This window comes from Mustela erminea, chromosome 7 (genome assembly GCF_009829155.1).
Source record: "Mustela erminea isolate mMusErm1 chromosome 7, mMusErm1.Pri, whole genome shotgun sequence".
Lineage (NCBI taxonomy): Eukaryota > Metazoa > Chordata > Mammalia > Carnivora > Mustelidae > Mustela > Mustela erminea.
In genome coordinates this window covers 129,213,009-129,226,990 of record NC_045620.1, presented here as the reverse complement: position 1 = coordinate 129,226,990, position 13,982 = coordinate 129,213,009, and positions in this window count along the sequence as shown.

Below are 13,982 nucleotides of genomic sequence, written 5' to 3'. Positions count from 1 at the left end.
AAATTAATGCTGTTCTATATGTTGGCTAATTGAATTAAAATTTTTTAAAAAGCAGATCACATATGGTTTTTAGTCATTACAAGTGACTTTTACACTAGGATCGGGCTTCACCAGAATGATTTGAGTGGAAGAGTAGTAAGATCTGTCCTTAGCTTTGGAAGGCTCACTTTTGTTCCTTGCTGAGTAGAAACTATAAGGCAGGGAAGAAAGAAGAAAGGGTTTAAAGACTATTGCAATAATCCAGGCAAGTGGGATAAAGGCTAGGATTTGGATGAAATGGAGGGAGGGAGAAATAAATTCTGGATGTATTTTGCAGATAGAACCAATATGATTTCAATATAGATTGGATATGGAGTGTGAGACAAAAAGGAAGAGTTGAGGATGACTGGGCGTTTGGCCTGAGCCAGTAGAAAGATGATACTTGCATTTGCTGAGAAGACAAAACTTCTAAGTAGAGCATCTTGGGTGGGGATGGGGGAAGATCAGGAGTTCAGTTTTGGATTTGTTACTCATCCTAGTGGAAATGTCAAGTAGGCAATTGGACGGACTGAGTTCAGGGGAAAGGTCTCAGCTGAAGAGATACATTTAGAAGTTGTTGACATTTGGGTGGAATTTAAGGACGTGAATCTTGATGATATCATGGGAGTGAACATACATAGAGAAGAGACGGACTTGCCCAACACCAGGAGCTGCCCTGCCTCTGAAGTTTATATATGTATCTATGTTTCTAACATAAATCTTCTGTTCTAATCCATTGCAAACTAATACTTTGATAAAAACAAATAAAAGTAAATTATTAGAAAGGGGAAATTTTAAAAAATTACATAATCCCACATTATTATTGTTAGAGTAAAAAAACTTAAGAGTATATTTCAATAACATAATCAGAAAAAAAATAATCAAAAAATGACTACAAGTATGCTTTGCTCATTGACAGTATGCATATAGGAAATTAACAGGAACAATACATTGTAACCTTTTATCCTCTTGCAATTATTATTAAATAAAACATGAATTAAATAGTGATTCCCCATTTTCAAAATCTGAAGATACACTGCAGATATCAATTCTTAACTTTTTAAAGTGATAAGTGAGTGTGCTTCTTGCTTGCTTATTTATCTACTCTAGGTTGGAGTGATGACAAGAGTACTTATTCAAGCTAATGTATACCTAAATTGTTCCTGTATTTTGTTTTAAATATTACTCATGGTGTAAGAAGCAGGTTGGTGAGTACAGAAAAAGAATTTCAAAGCAATATCTAAGGCTCAGAATATGCTTTTTTTTTAAATTTTTGTACAAAATGAAACAAGGGAAGTCTTATTTTCAACATTCATCTTCAATCCTTCACCAGTAATCTCTTTCAACCATTTATTTGATGGTGTTTCAAGGATTTAAGTTCTCTTTCAATGAAAGCAATAGATTCAGATTTTGTAAAGTTTTCAGTTGACCAATGAAACTTAAAATACCACACATCGCAACACGATCATTACTGTGCATACCTAGGATACAGCTTGCATCAGCTCTGACTCACCGTTGGTAACAAGCAGTGTGCAGACAGACTACCGTCCTCCGCTCGGATCACTGCTGCAGTACATCCTGGTCTTTGTGAATAGCCGGTACCAAGGATATATGGATCTCTGTGAAAGCGCCCTCTGGCGGTAATCAGTATTGCACCTAAACCAAGAACCAAACTCTGGTAGAGGCTATGATTTAGAGCTCAGGTTGATGAGAACTCCATGAAGCAGAACAACCTGTGTAGGATAAGTCAAGCCAGGAGATTATCATGTCCCAAAAGGCAATAAATGTACTAGGTCAAATACTACTGATAGGTCAAATAGGACATGCCCAAGAAATGATTTATAGAATTGACCTCATGGTCACTGATGAACTAATAAAAGATGCACAGTATGGTAAGAAGCTCAGAGAAGGGCACCACCAACCAGATCAGTTTCACATGATATTTTCCAATGGACGCTATTTCTATGGACTTTATGAACATTTACTGTTTTGACAATGGAGGGATGAAAAGCCCCCAAAAGGAGGTAACATCATATCCAAGACTATTAGGACACAGAACATAGACAGCCTACTCTATCCCTAGATTGAACTGACCACCAGGCTCAGATCGCACTCTCTCTGGATGCCCTAAGCACAGAGGATTTTCACTGCCAATATTCCTCTGGCTCACAAGTACCCTGCTCTGCTGATCTTCTTAGTCTGAGCCAATGAGAGTGCTATTCTCCCACTACACCCAGCATGGAGCTTGACACCTAGCAGCTATATATGATTTCTATCAACCTCCATAATGACACAATCATATGCATTTTGGGGGCTTTTCCTTTTGCTTTTAATTATCAGGATTAGGACAACTATTTGAAATGAAATTAATTGGGACAATGCCTCTCTGAAATAGAAATGGCTCTGGGGAATCAAACTCTCTCAATCCCAGTGTTCCTTCCATCTATTAATCCTGCTGGAACATTCCCCCAACCTGTGTGTAAGTATCCATTGTCTCATCCTGCTGCTTCTCCACTGTCTTGAAACTTCTAGCTGCAGCTGCTGCCACTGCCACAGGAAAAAATGAATCCAGAAAAATATCTCAGTGATTGAGTCAAGTCCCACAGTTCATTAGAAACACAGTGAAGGCCTTCCTAGAAGAGTGTGCCTTCCTGAAGGTTGTTGTTTTAAGGTAGGCTTTAAACAGCTGCATGTAATCTTGCTACTGCCCACCAGCAAGAGGTGAATTAGGGTGTCTGGTCTGGCAGGACCCAAGAGCATCACAGTGTTACCTCAAGACTCAACATCCTTTCATCTTAGCAGAAGGAAGATGTAAGATAGTTTGAAAATGAAAATGAAACACACTGAGATTGAGGGTTTCCTGAAGGTGAGATGTCTAGTATGAGTTGTTACCTTGATGTTACTTCACAAGAGGTCACTGGGAGCTTCCATGTGACCCAGCATGGCCCCCTCTCTGCTCTTCACCTGTGAAACCTGTGGGCTAGACTCCATGGTCCTGAAGGTCCCTTGCAACATGGGCAGTGGTGATGCCTCATTTCTGTCCTTTACATAATTATTTATGGGGGTGTGGGCTCGACTATCCTGACATTTAAATGCTGAGTAATTTTCTCAAAATATGCTCAGTCTCTAAGAGATGCAGGCAGTTTGAGTTGTGTTTTAGACAGCAGTGTAAATGAGATGACAACAGTGTGTGGGGGGCCCTGCACCGGGCGGGGCCTGGGAGGCTTTTGAGGCCTCAGAAGGCAAAAGTCAAAAGCCCCTTAGATAAATTCAAATGTTTTGTGAGACCTGAAGTTTTAGAGAAAACTTGAGATCATTCATTGGTTGAACCTGAAGAAAGAATAATCAGGAGGCTTCTGAGAAGGAGCAGGGCTGGCAGGAAAGCCCCCTAGGAAAGCCTGACATTGCCTTGAAGGAAGGAGGGGAAGGAAATCTCTCTCTGTTCTGGATCCTGAGGTTAAACCCAAGCCCACCTGTTGGACTGGAGGAGGGTTTCTAGTCTTCAGGAGAAAGTAGAAAACAGCTGTCTCACTGGCAACAATTCTCAGCAGCCCTAACCCTGGCACCAGCCCAAACTTGCTGAAACTAGTACAAGAAGAGCCAACCTCAAGGTTGGCTGCTAGAATCACAATCCTGAAAGGGCACAGTGTTGGAGGGATGGGTGTGTTTCTGCAGCAGCAGGAGTCTGAGTGCAACTATGCTTGAAATAGTCAGCCATCATGTTGTCAGACCAGCGGCTGGAAGTGAAGGGGCCTCCAGAGACATGGAGAGGATAGCAGTGCTTTGCCCTAAGACCACTTTGCACCTGAATCAGGGGGAAGGATTTCAACAGAGGCAGAGTTCCAGTCAATCAACCGGGAGTGTGGAGGGAAAACAGAGGCACCGAAAAATGTCCCACAATGTCGTGGCCTGAGGAAATAATTATCACCCAAGTCTGGGAGTTCACCTTGAAAAGCCCAAAGAACCCTAGTGGAGTGGCTTTAAAAAAGGACAAGTCTGTTCAGTTCAGGGCTCATTGGCAGGTTTTTGTTTGTATTATAGGGACCAGCCAACTCTGGAGAACCAAAATGGCATCTAGTGGAATCTTCCAGATATCTGCCTAGGGGTCTTCACAGGAAACAGATACCAGCTCCCTCTGGTGATTTCAAAGGTTCTGATCAGGCATGATGCCTCATGATTCTATTTGAAATGTCTTTATGAATAAAATTAGACAACAAGATAAATTAATTCTGTTATTTTCTCCCAAATAGGTGAACACTTTATCTCACAGATATTTTCCGAACAACTCCATACCAGGCACCATGTCAGACATTGATGACATCAATGACTGAGACTTAGGGATGCCTGTGGAGACTTCAGTCAAGTGCAGGAGACAGAGAAACAGATATGAGGGTGGTTTTCAGTGTGCCTCTTGTTAACTGCAATGCTAGAGGGATCTGCATGGTACTCTGTGAGCGCCAAGGAAATAATGAACTGTCCTTGAGAAGGACAAGTGTGAGAGATGGATACACAGAGTAGGACGTATGTGAGCTGGATCTGGAGGCAAGAGGAAGATTTCAACAGGCACTGAATTGGGAAAATAGGGCATGGAGTTGGAAGAAAATTCTATGCATAGGGATTGACATATGCCAAGTAACGTTGGCCTGAGATCTTAATATACATCTGTGCTAATTAACCAGAAGTAACCACCATGAGCTTGGACTGACCAATTGCCAATCGGCCAGAAACCAGTCTTCTAGTTCTTTAGAAATGACAAAAAAGAAGAAGGAATGAATGGGAGCAGCTGGGCTCCAGGCCTAGAATCTACTTGTGTCTTCACTGTCAATCCTCCAGTCCACGAATCCCCCTTCTGGGCAGCAGGGGCAAGAATAGAGGAGTATAAATAACCAAGGACATCAAAAACAGAAACATTTTCCTACCGAAGTAAATTATAGACTGATTACATTCCAGAGGATCTGAGTTGCTACTTTGCTTTTGGCAAATCTATAAGAGGAAATGAAACTCTTATGGGTTGGAAAGATGAGAATAAGGCGAAAAAAAAAAAAAATAGAAAGACTTGGCTTTTCTCAAGCCACAGAACACACAGCTGAGAGTGAGGGGCTTGGCAGGAAATGAAGTTGGAGGCATAAGCTAAAGCCAGATTAAAGCTGAATGTATTATGCTAAGGAGCACAGACTTCGCTCTGCATGATGGAGAGCTTTTGAAGAATTTTAAGCAAGGAATTGGCATTATCACATTTGTGTTTCAGAAAGATTACCTTGGCTTCACTGCAGTTGGATGGATATGAGGGCAAAGACTGAAATCAATAAAATGAGACTGCTCAGTGTTTTTCCTATAATCCAGGCAAGGCACAACCGATGCCTAAAAAAGGGAAAGGGGACTTTGAAAAGGCAAGATTTGGTGCCTGACCTGACATCTGGGGTAAGCATGAAGAAGTCATGGGTGACTCTGAGGTTTCTGGACTGCATACCAGCTGGTGTCATCCACTGAGCTAGGGAACACAAAAGGAGAAGCAGGTCTGGTGAGGTGATGTGCAGTGGACCAGAGCAGGTCAGCCATGTTGATTTGAGAGGTCCAGACGGTATCCATGTTGGAAGTCCAGAGGTCCAGAGTTAGACACATGAATACCAGCCACACCCATCCAACTCTGGACATCTCGACAGTACTTGGAAGAGACATGTGGACTGAATAGAGAGAGCTGGGAGACTCTGGGTCTCCCAGGTGAGGAGGAAATCATGTAAGACATCATTGTGAGGAGAACAGCAGAGAAGAACCCAAAGTGGTGCCCAGAAGTCAAGGAGCAGTGATGTTTGGGATTGGGGGAGTGGTTGAAAGGATCAAGGGCAGCAGCAAGGACAGGAAGATTAGAGTGAAAAGCACTTTTGACAAAGCGAGTATTATGGCTGCCTTTGGTGTGGAAGTCTAAACCAGGCTGTGAGGACAGGAGAGCTGGACTAAGGTGAACTGAAGAGTGACCAGGAGGGGAGGAGAGAATCTGAGGAAGGAAGTTGGAGCTATGGCCAGTGCCAGCTCCTAAGCTGCAGGAGACACTGGTGACTGTTGCCTCTCCTTTTTCAGTGATAGGGAGTTTGCATATCAACAGCAGTATAGATGGTCATGTCTGTATACTTTGGAGTGTACTGTGTACCCATGGAGCTTTGGACAGAGCCAAGTCCTGCAGGAGTCCAGAGTGCAGGCAGGGGGACTTCTCTTCACATGGGAGAGAAGGAAGAGAACAAGGGCCATGAGCACTAGTAGATGAGTTTTGCAAGATGGGAGACAGAAGGTAGAGGGATGCCCAGCCTGATTTCCTCAAGTTTTTAAATTAGTCCCCAATTCACTGTCAAATGAAAGTGTTTCATTTTCCACTAACTTTTATCCCGATTTTATCAAGTATCACAAAATGTCACAAAACCCTTTGCAATCTATTTTTTATCCAATTGTATCTGAGGAGGTCTTGTCACGAATGGTGGCTTGGTATGAGTAAAGAAAAGAAATATTTTGGGTATTTGGAGAACACAAAATTCCATACCTTTATATCAACTCAAAGCAAACACATGTACACACACACACACACACACACACACACACACACACACACCTCTAAAAAACTGGTAGAAACTATAGGAACCATAATTAAGTGATAAGAACTACTGAATAATATCAAAAATGAATCTGATCACACCAATGCTGTTCCCAGACATGCTGAGCCTTAGCTTATGTCTCTCTCAAAAACTCTTCCCTTAGCAGGAAATGAATAATAATCAAAATGATAAAACTTGGTACAAGCGTGATGAGAAAAGAGTCCAGCAGAGCCTTTTTTAGGCCAGAAGTGTGTCTTTTCCATTCCCTCATTCTGGGGGGAACCCAACATGAATGTACTTTTCGATGTTCATTCACTAAAGAATGAATAATTTATAAAACTGGTTTTCTAGCAATGCAGCCAAGAAATGATAAGATCTATTTAGGTGAAGAAGTGGCCACAAATTTCAGAAATACTGGAGAAGAGAGAGTAAATGGGGAGGAGCAGGCCAGAGATGAGTTAACAGTGACCTCAGAGCCCAGGGCACTAGAACAGGTTGAGTGAGATTATTTTCCTCACCTAATTTCCAAAGACTAAGAGACAGCTTTTTTCAATATGATTTGGAAGGCACTTATGTATCTGGGTCCTTGTTCTTTGGGAGCTCTGGAGGCTCTGAGTATATCACAGAGATCAGAGGTGATATTTAAGGGGACTGAGTTAGCCACCTCTGTCTACAGCTTTTCCCAAGGGATCATTCCAGCCCCACAGTCTTATCTGTGGCAAAATACAACTTGGGTTTATTGTGTACTCAATCATGTAAATTCTTGAAGGCAAAAGCAAGCATTTGATAAAGACTAAGCTAATTATTAATTTGAGTAGTAGTCTAATTATATTTTATGTTCAGGCAAAACAAAGATAGTTTTCATTATCTTTTGCTTTGGTCACCTGTGTTTCCATACACTACTTGTTTATAATGAATATTTTTTTCTTAGACTATAAATCTCTTGCCTCAGTTATTCTTAAAAAAAAAAAAAGCACCTTAAAATGAATATAGAAGTGGACATCTCTTAAGGAGCTCTTCTAGACTGAGTCACAGACACCCTATTTTCCTGAGAACTGTCTACCCCACTTATATAGGTGGGATGGGGACAGTCAAGTCACACACAAGATCTTGTCCCTGTGGCCAGGTCTAATACAACCCAAACAGACTCCCAGGCCAAACAGACTCCTAGGAGTTTGGAATTATGGCTGGAGATTGCAGTCCCAGTGTGGTCAGGATTCTAGAACAGAGAAGCTATAAACCTCTAAGCTGGGGGGCAGGCATTTCCTGCTGTCTCCACTGAATCATAGAGAAAGCCCGGAAGGAAGAGATGAGAGAAGTACGAAGAGAAAGAACAAGAAGGAGGAGAAGAGAACTCCTAAGCTTTCATTTACTCTATTCCTAGTTCCATAGAATCTCCTTCTTATTTAATAAGGTTTTGCCTGCAAATGCAGCACCCTAAAACTCTACTCAGCTGCCCACAAATGGTTTCCCAGTCTCTGGCACACATTTGCCTTAGAATCAGCAGGAAGGGCTTTAAACTCTTTCCCTCACAAGAGATATAATATTAACCAAAATGAACCTAATTATCCAGGTTCATTCTGAGGAGCCTTTAAGGCTTTTCACTGTATACACACACACACACACACACACACACACACACACACACACACACACAATATATTTGACAATGAAATTACTTCAAATTTTTTTATAGCATTCAATTTGGACCTGAATGTCTTTTGTAGAGTTTCACTTGTATGTGTGTGTGTGTACGTACATGCACAAAGGCACTTGCAGGTTCCTACTACATGTAATAGGACCTTTGTCCCCCTGAAGTACATACCTGCAAATTCAGCCAGGAAAAATCAATGGATTCGATTGTCAGAATCAAGTCTGTTGACCTATCATCACAGTCTAGCATATCAATCAAATGCATATATTTCCTTAGTTGGGAAAATCTTTTTTTTTTAATGTAAGCTCCATGGTGGAGGGACTCATGTCCCTGAGATCAAGACGAGTGAGATTCTCAACTGACTAAGCCACCCAGTTACCTCAGGAGCATTGATATTCTGAAGACATTTTCTGGCTTAGTATCCTTGTGTTCCAAATGTATTCTGGATGGTTACAAAATCCAAGAATGTAGTAACACTCCACAAGGCCAGCATGAACCCTTGCAGCAATGGCAAGTCCTTTACCTCATAAAGCAGTTCATTTCCTTAAGTAAGACAACACATTGCCTTCCAAGAACTTCCTTGAATTCATAAATATGTAAACATTAAGCAAAAGGACCACAGATTTTTTTAAGAATTAAAGCTAAATATTCCATCAAAAAATTATTTCTGGAATACAATCCAAAAACTGCAATTCCAAAGCATTGATTTAAAGATTACATGTGTAATTATTTATTCAAGATGTCTCCTTCCTAAGACTACAGAGGCTCTGTAAACTGATAGATCTCATGCCTCTTAAATCAAAAATTAAATGTTAGTCACAACCAGAATTCCAAGAGCAACATTACAAAAATATTTTCTCAGGTAGTTTATAGCAAGAATATAGCATTAAATATGGATATAAATTCATTTTAGTATGTTTGATATGATGATGAAGTAGAGCCTCCAAAAATAAGAATGTCCAGCACTTATGGAATCCTTAAAATGCTCTGGGTACAGAGAGGTTCTATTCTCTGTTAATCAATGATGTCCACACAAATTGGTGTGGCATTCAGAAGCCAATGATGAATAAGATGGACAGAGCAATCAGAAGATTTTAGCCTGGGTTTTTTCCTGGCTAAGGGAAAAGTTCATGATGTCCAGAAATAGTAAGCAAAGGGACCCCAGCTGTGTGAAGGCTGTTGAGGAACCTGGATGGGGAGGAGATGTCTGGAAGGTGTTTGGCAATTTGCCCCAAACAATATGGGTGCAACATGAGTTAAGTTTATCATTAAGGAAGTTGTCATCTTCCTCAATTATTTATTTTTCATAGACATTTGAGAAAAATGCACCTATGCAACTACTATTTAGTTATTGTACCCACTGCATGCCAGATAACATGCTAGGTACTGCATCTTCTTTGTTCCTTCATAGAGTTTACAGTCTGAGAGGATATAGAGTATAAGCAAATCCACAAATAATCCTCCAATTACAGATTATGGTGAGGGTTCTGAAGGTAATAAACCCAGTACAGTAATAGACAATAGGCAGTGTCAGGGAAAACATTTCCAAGGAAGAGATACCTAAGCCTCAAAGATGAGAAGCAATTAGCCATAAAGCATGGCATGAAGAGTGGTTTGGACAAGAGGGTCCATCTGGCATGAGAATTTCTGCTCTAGAACCCAAAGTCAGCCCAAACTGGCAAGGCAGACAGGGTTCACATCACTGGGACCTTGGCAAGAAATTTGAATTTTTTTTGAAGTACAGTAGGTGCCCATGTCTCTCTTCCACAGTGCCTGGCACATGGTTGCCACACAATAAGTATTTGTTGAATGGTGATTCCATTAATGAAATTTAATTCTTGACCTCTAGCCACCTCCTAAAATGGGACTTGGTTCATGTCTTAGAAGTTCCCAAGGAATGGAGAAGACAAAAAAAAACATTTGAATGAGGAACAGTCATGTCAGGCACCAATACAAAGCACTGGGAGTGAAGAATTAACAGTCCAGGAGCAACAAGGCAGATTAGAAGGCCCTCATTAAGGGAGGGTATTCATATTTACTGAAGCCTACTCTCCATGACTCTTTTAAATGTGACTTCAGTGAACTCATTCAATTCTCACAGCAACTATGATAAGTATCCGTATATTACAGATATGGAACTAAGGCTCAAAGAAGTTATGCAATGCCACTGTCAGGATTTGAAGCCAGGATCATCAGCTTCTAACCATTTGATCTTTCCACTGCACCAGAGAAAAGTAATGGATATGGGGCAAAGTACTCAAGAGGCAAAGGATAGCTTAGAGCAGGTTTTACAATACCAGGCATTAATAATGGCTAACACTGACTCAGTGCATATTACATCCTAGGCCCTGTTCTAAGGGCTTTATATGTATTTACTCAATTAATTCTCATAACAACCTGATAGAGCCCTGAGGAATAAGTGCTGTATTATAGATTATTACACCTTTTTACTGGTGAGGAAATTGACACACAGGCAGGATAAGTAGCTTTAAGGCTGTAGAGCTAGAAAATGGTAGATTTGGATTTGAGCACAAACTGTTTATGCCAGAGCACGTGCTCTCTGCCATGGTGCAATACTCCTAGTAAGTACCTACCGACAGTTAATTTGGAGAACACATCTGTTATACCAGGGAGCTTGCTAATTTGTATTTCGGTCAACTCCCATCCTTCACACAGTGTGAACCTAAGAGGATACTCCCTGAATCAAAAAAATACGTCAAAAGACTTTGATAAAAGGATGCCATGTCTTTGCCTGATCCATCTGCCCAGAAACTCCAGCCAAGAAATAAATCATGGCCATGGCATTAATCTACTCTAAGAAAAACTTTTGTTCCAAATGCTATGCTGTTTGTTAGTCACAGATTCACAAGAAAATGGCCCATCCCTCAGCGATAGGAACATTCACATTCTCTGGTTTCTCTTTAGGGTTGAGATTTTCACAAAAATGAATCACAACCGCCCTGTGAAAATTAACAATTCAGCTCTGCTTATTAATGAATATTGGCACCTCAACTTTTCTGAGAAACATAAAATTTAACCCAGTTAATAAAAAGAGATTGTCAAGGAGAGAGGATTCAGAGCATCCACATTAACCATCTAAGCAAGGCTGATGTTGAGCAGATACACCCAGGGAAAGGGACAAAGCCCCTCTGCTTTCTCCTATAAATCATCACATTCATATCCTGAACCACAGATTTTTATAGAATATTAAACATAATCAATAGGACTCCAGAATAAATTTGTATTTACCATAAAATACAGGAGCAAAATACATTTTTCATCATTCTTATCCATCTTCAATCCCCACCCCTGCTCCTATAATTAGTTTCATAAAATTACTGCCTGAGTATAGACTGAATTTTGCCCATTTCCTAGGATTCTAGAACAGCTGAGATTTGCTATAAACATTCTTAGTACAAAAATATATTTAGAAGTTTCATTAATAAAAAATAAGGAAGCATAAAGATCACAAGCTGCATATATTATAACATCCCTGGGCAGCCTCGACTTTCAAAACTCATTCTCCTGACTCGTTCTCATTAAAATTTACTTATTTTTCCTAGAAGAGGAGATTCTAGAGAGCAGCTTCCCATATTTCCTCTTTCAGTGAAATGCTAAGCCTTAGAATTCAGAATATTTTTGTCAGTACCACTGCAGTCTAACTATTACCTTTTCTCCAGCAACTTCATTACATTTCATAATATTTTATCCTGGAAAACTTTACATATACAAAAAAGCAGACAGTATGCCTTACTATATTGTATAATGACTTCCCATGGACCCATCACCAGCCTGATTATTGTGGAAATTAGTTAAAATTGCTACAATAAATTCCCACAAACTGAGTGGCTTAAACAATAGACTTTTATTTCTCTAAGCTCCCTCACGTCTCTTCCTCTAAGGCATTGATCCCGTTCACAACACTCCAGCCTCATGACTTAATTAGTTTCTCAAGACCCTACCTTCTAATACTCTCACTCTAGGGATTAAGATTTCAGCATATCAATTTGGGGGTACATGAACATTCAGCCCATAGCAATTATAAATTTAGTTTTTACTCTCACCGTCCCCTCCTGCACTCTTTGTATTAGTGTGAAACGAATTCCAGATATTCTATTATTTCTATCCTAAATATTTCTATCTCTGATTGTTTTAACAAAAGAATTACTATGAAACACAGCCACAGTACCAGTGGCATACTATAAAACATTAACAGTTACTTAATATCAGCAAGCATTCTCAGTGTTCAAATTCCCAATTGCCTCATAAAAGTCATAAATTTATTTTAAAGTTTGTTTGCCAAAGGATCTAAACTTGGATCCACATATTATGATTGGGTGATACAAACTTTAAATCTCTTTTATTCTGTAAGTTTCTCTTCCATTTCTGTCTTCCTCTTTCTTTTTCCTTATAATTATTTTCTGGAATAAATCAAGTCATTTATCTTGCAACGTCACCTGTTCAGATTTTGTTGATTGTATCCCCAATTAGTTTAACACATCCCTCCTTTCTCTGATTTTCTTGTAAGTTAGTTTTAGGATCTAAAGACTTGTTTGTCATGAGTATACATTTTGTGATAAAACAGATAGCAGTAAGTTCTTCTGCGAGGAGTATAATTGTTGGCTCTCTTCCAGTAATATTAGCATCCATTGATATATAATGTCTAGCTCCATTAATTATGGCATTATCCTTCCAGCATTAGCTGGAGAAAGTATAAAGAGAAATGTCCTTTATCTACTATTTGGTTGCCCAGTGGTATGATTTATATAGGATAAACAGGATAAATGTTTTACTCTTCTTTCTTTATTTGGGGTGCTGATGCTACCAAAATTCCTTTTTAGGGAGAACTCAATGACTTCTTTTGGTTGCCATCTTGTTTCTTTCTTTTGCCATTTTGCTTTTCCTGCCTAGGCTAGAAAGTCATTTACTATCTTCATGAGGTCATACAATGCACTTTTCCTAAAACATTCCCACATCCCTCCCCTTTTCTATTGAATCCTTGTATTATCACTGCATGCCTTTATCACAGTCTTGTTTTACCACACTGGTGTTAGCAATAAGAGACCACAATGCATTTCCTTATTCTTTCAATTCTAAGACATTATATAGCATAAATATCATTAAAAAGAAGAGACTATGAAAGAATGTAGTCCCCAAGATACTTGAAATAAACAAGTTTAGTCTCTCTGTTTTGTTTGTCTAAAGCAAAGAAATTGTAATCTCTTTATCTTTAAAAGAAATAGAATTTACTGTATTTAATAGAATAGAATATAAAACAATGGGACTGCTATTTTGCATTGTGTGTGACAAGCAGTAGCCGTATGGCCTTTGTTGGCATTGCTGACTTCCCTGCCTTCTTCCTCTGTCACTAGGCAGTTACCCACAGTTGGTCACCCCATCATCTAAAATCAAGCCAGTTCTGGTACAAGTGAACTCAAGGGAAATATTTTACATAAATCCAATTTATAATTTCAGCCTTATCCTGTGGATTGAAATTGTCACCACTATTTAAAATCCCAGTATTCTCATTTGCAAAATGAAAAGTAACACATGCTTCCAAAGATATTATCAAGATTAAATGAGATAATATTGGTACAATGCCATTATGTATTTACCAAGAGCTGCCCTTAAGTAGGAGGTGTAAAGACTATTGTATTTCTAGTTTGTGAAAAATAAGTTTCAGAAAACAGATAAAATGCTTCCTTCCCTTAGGTCTTTAAAATGCT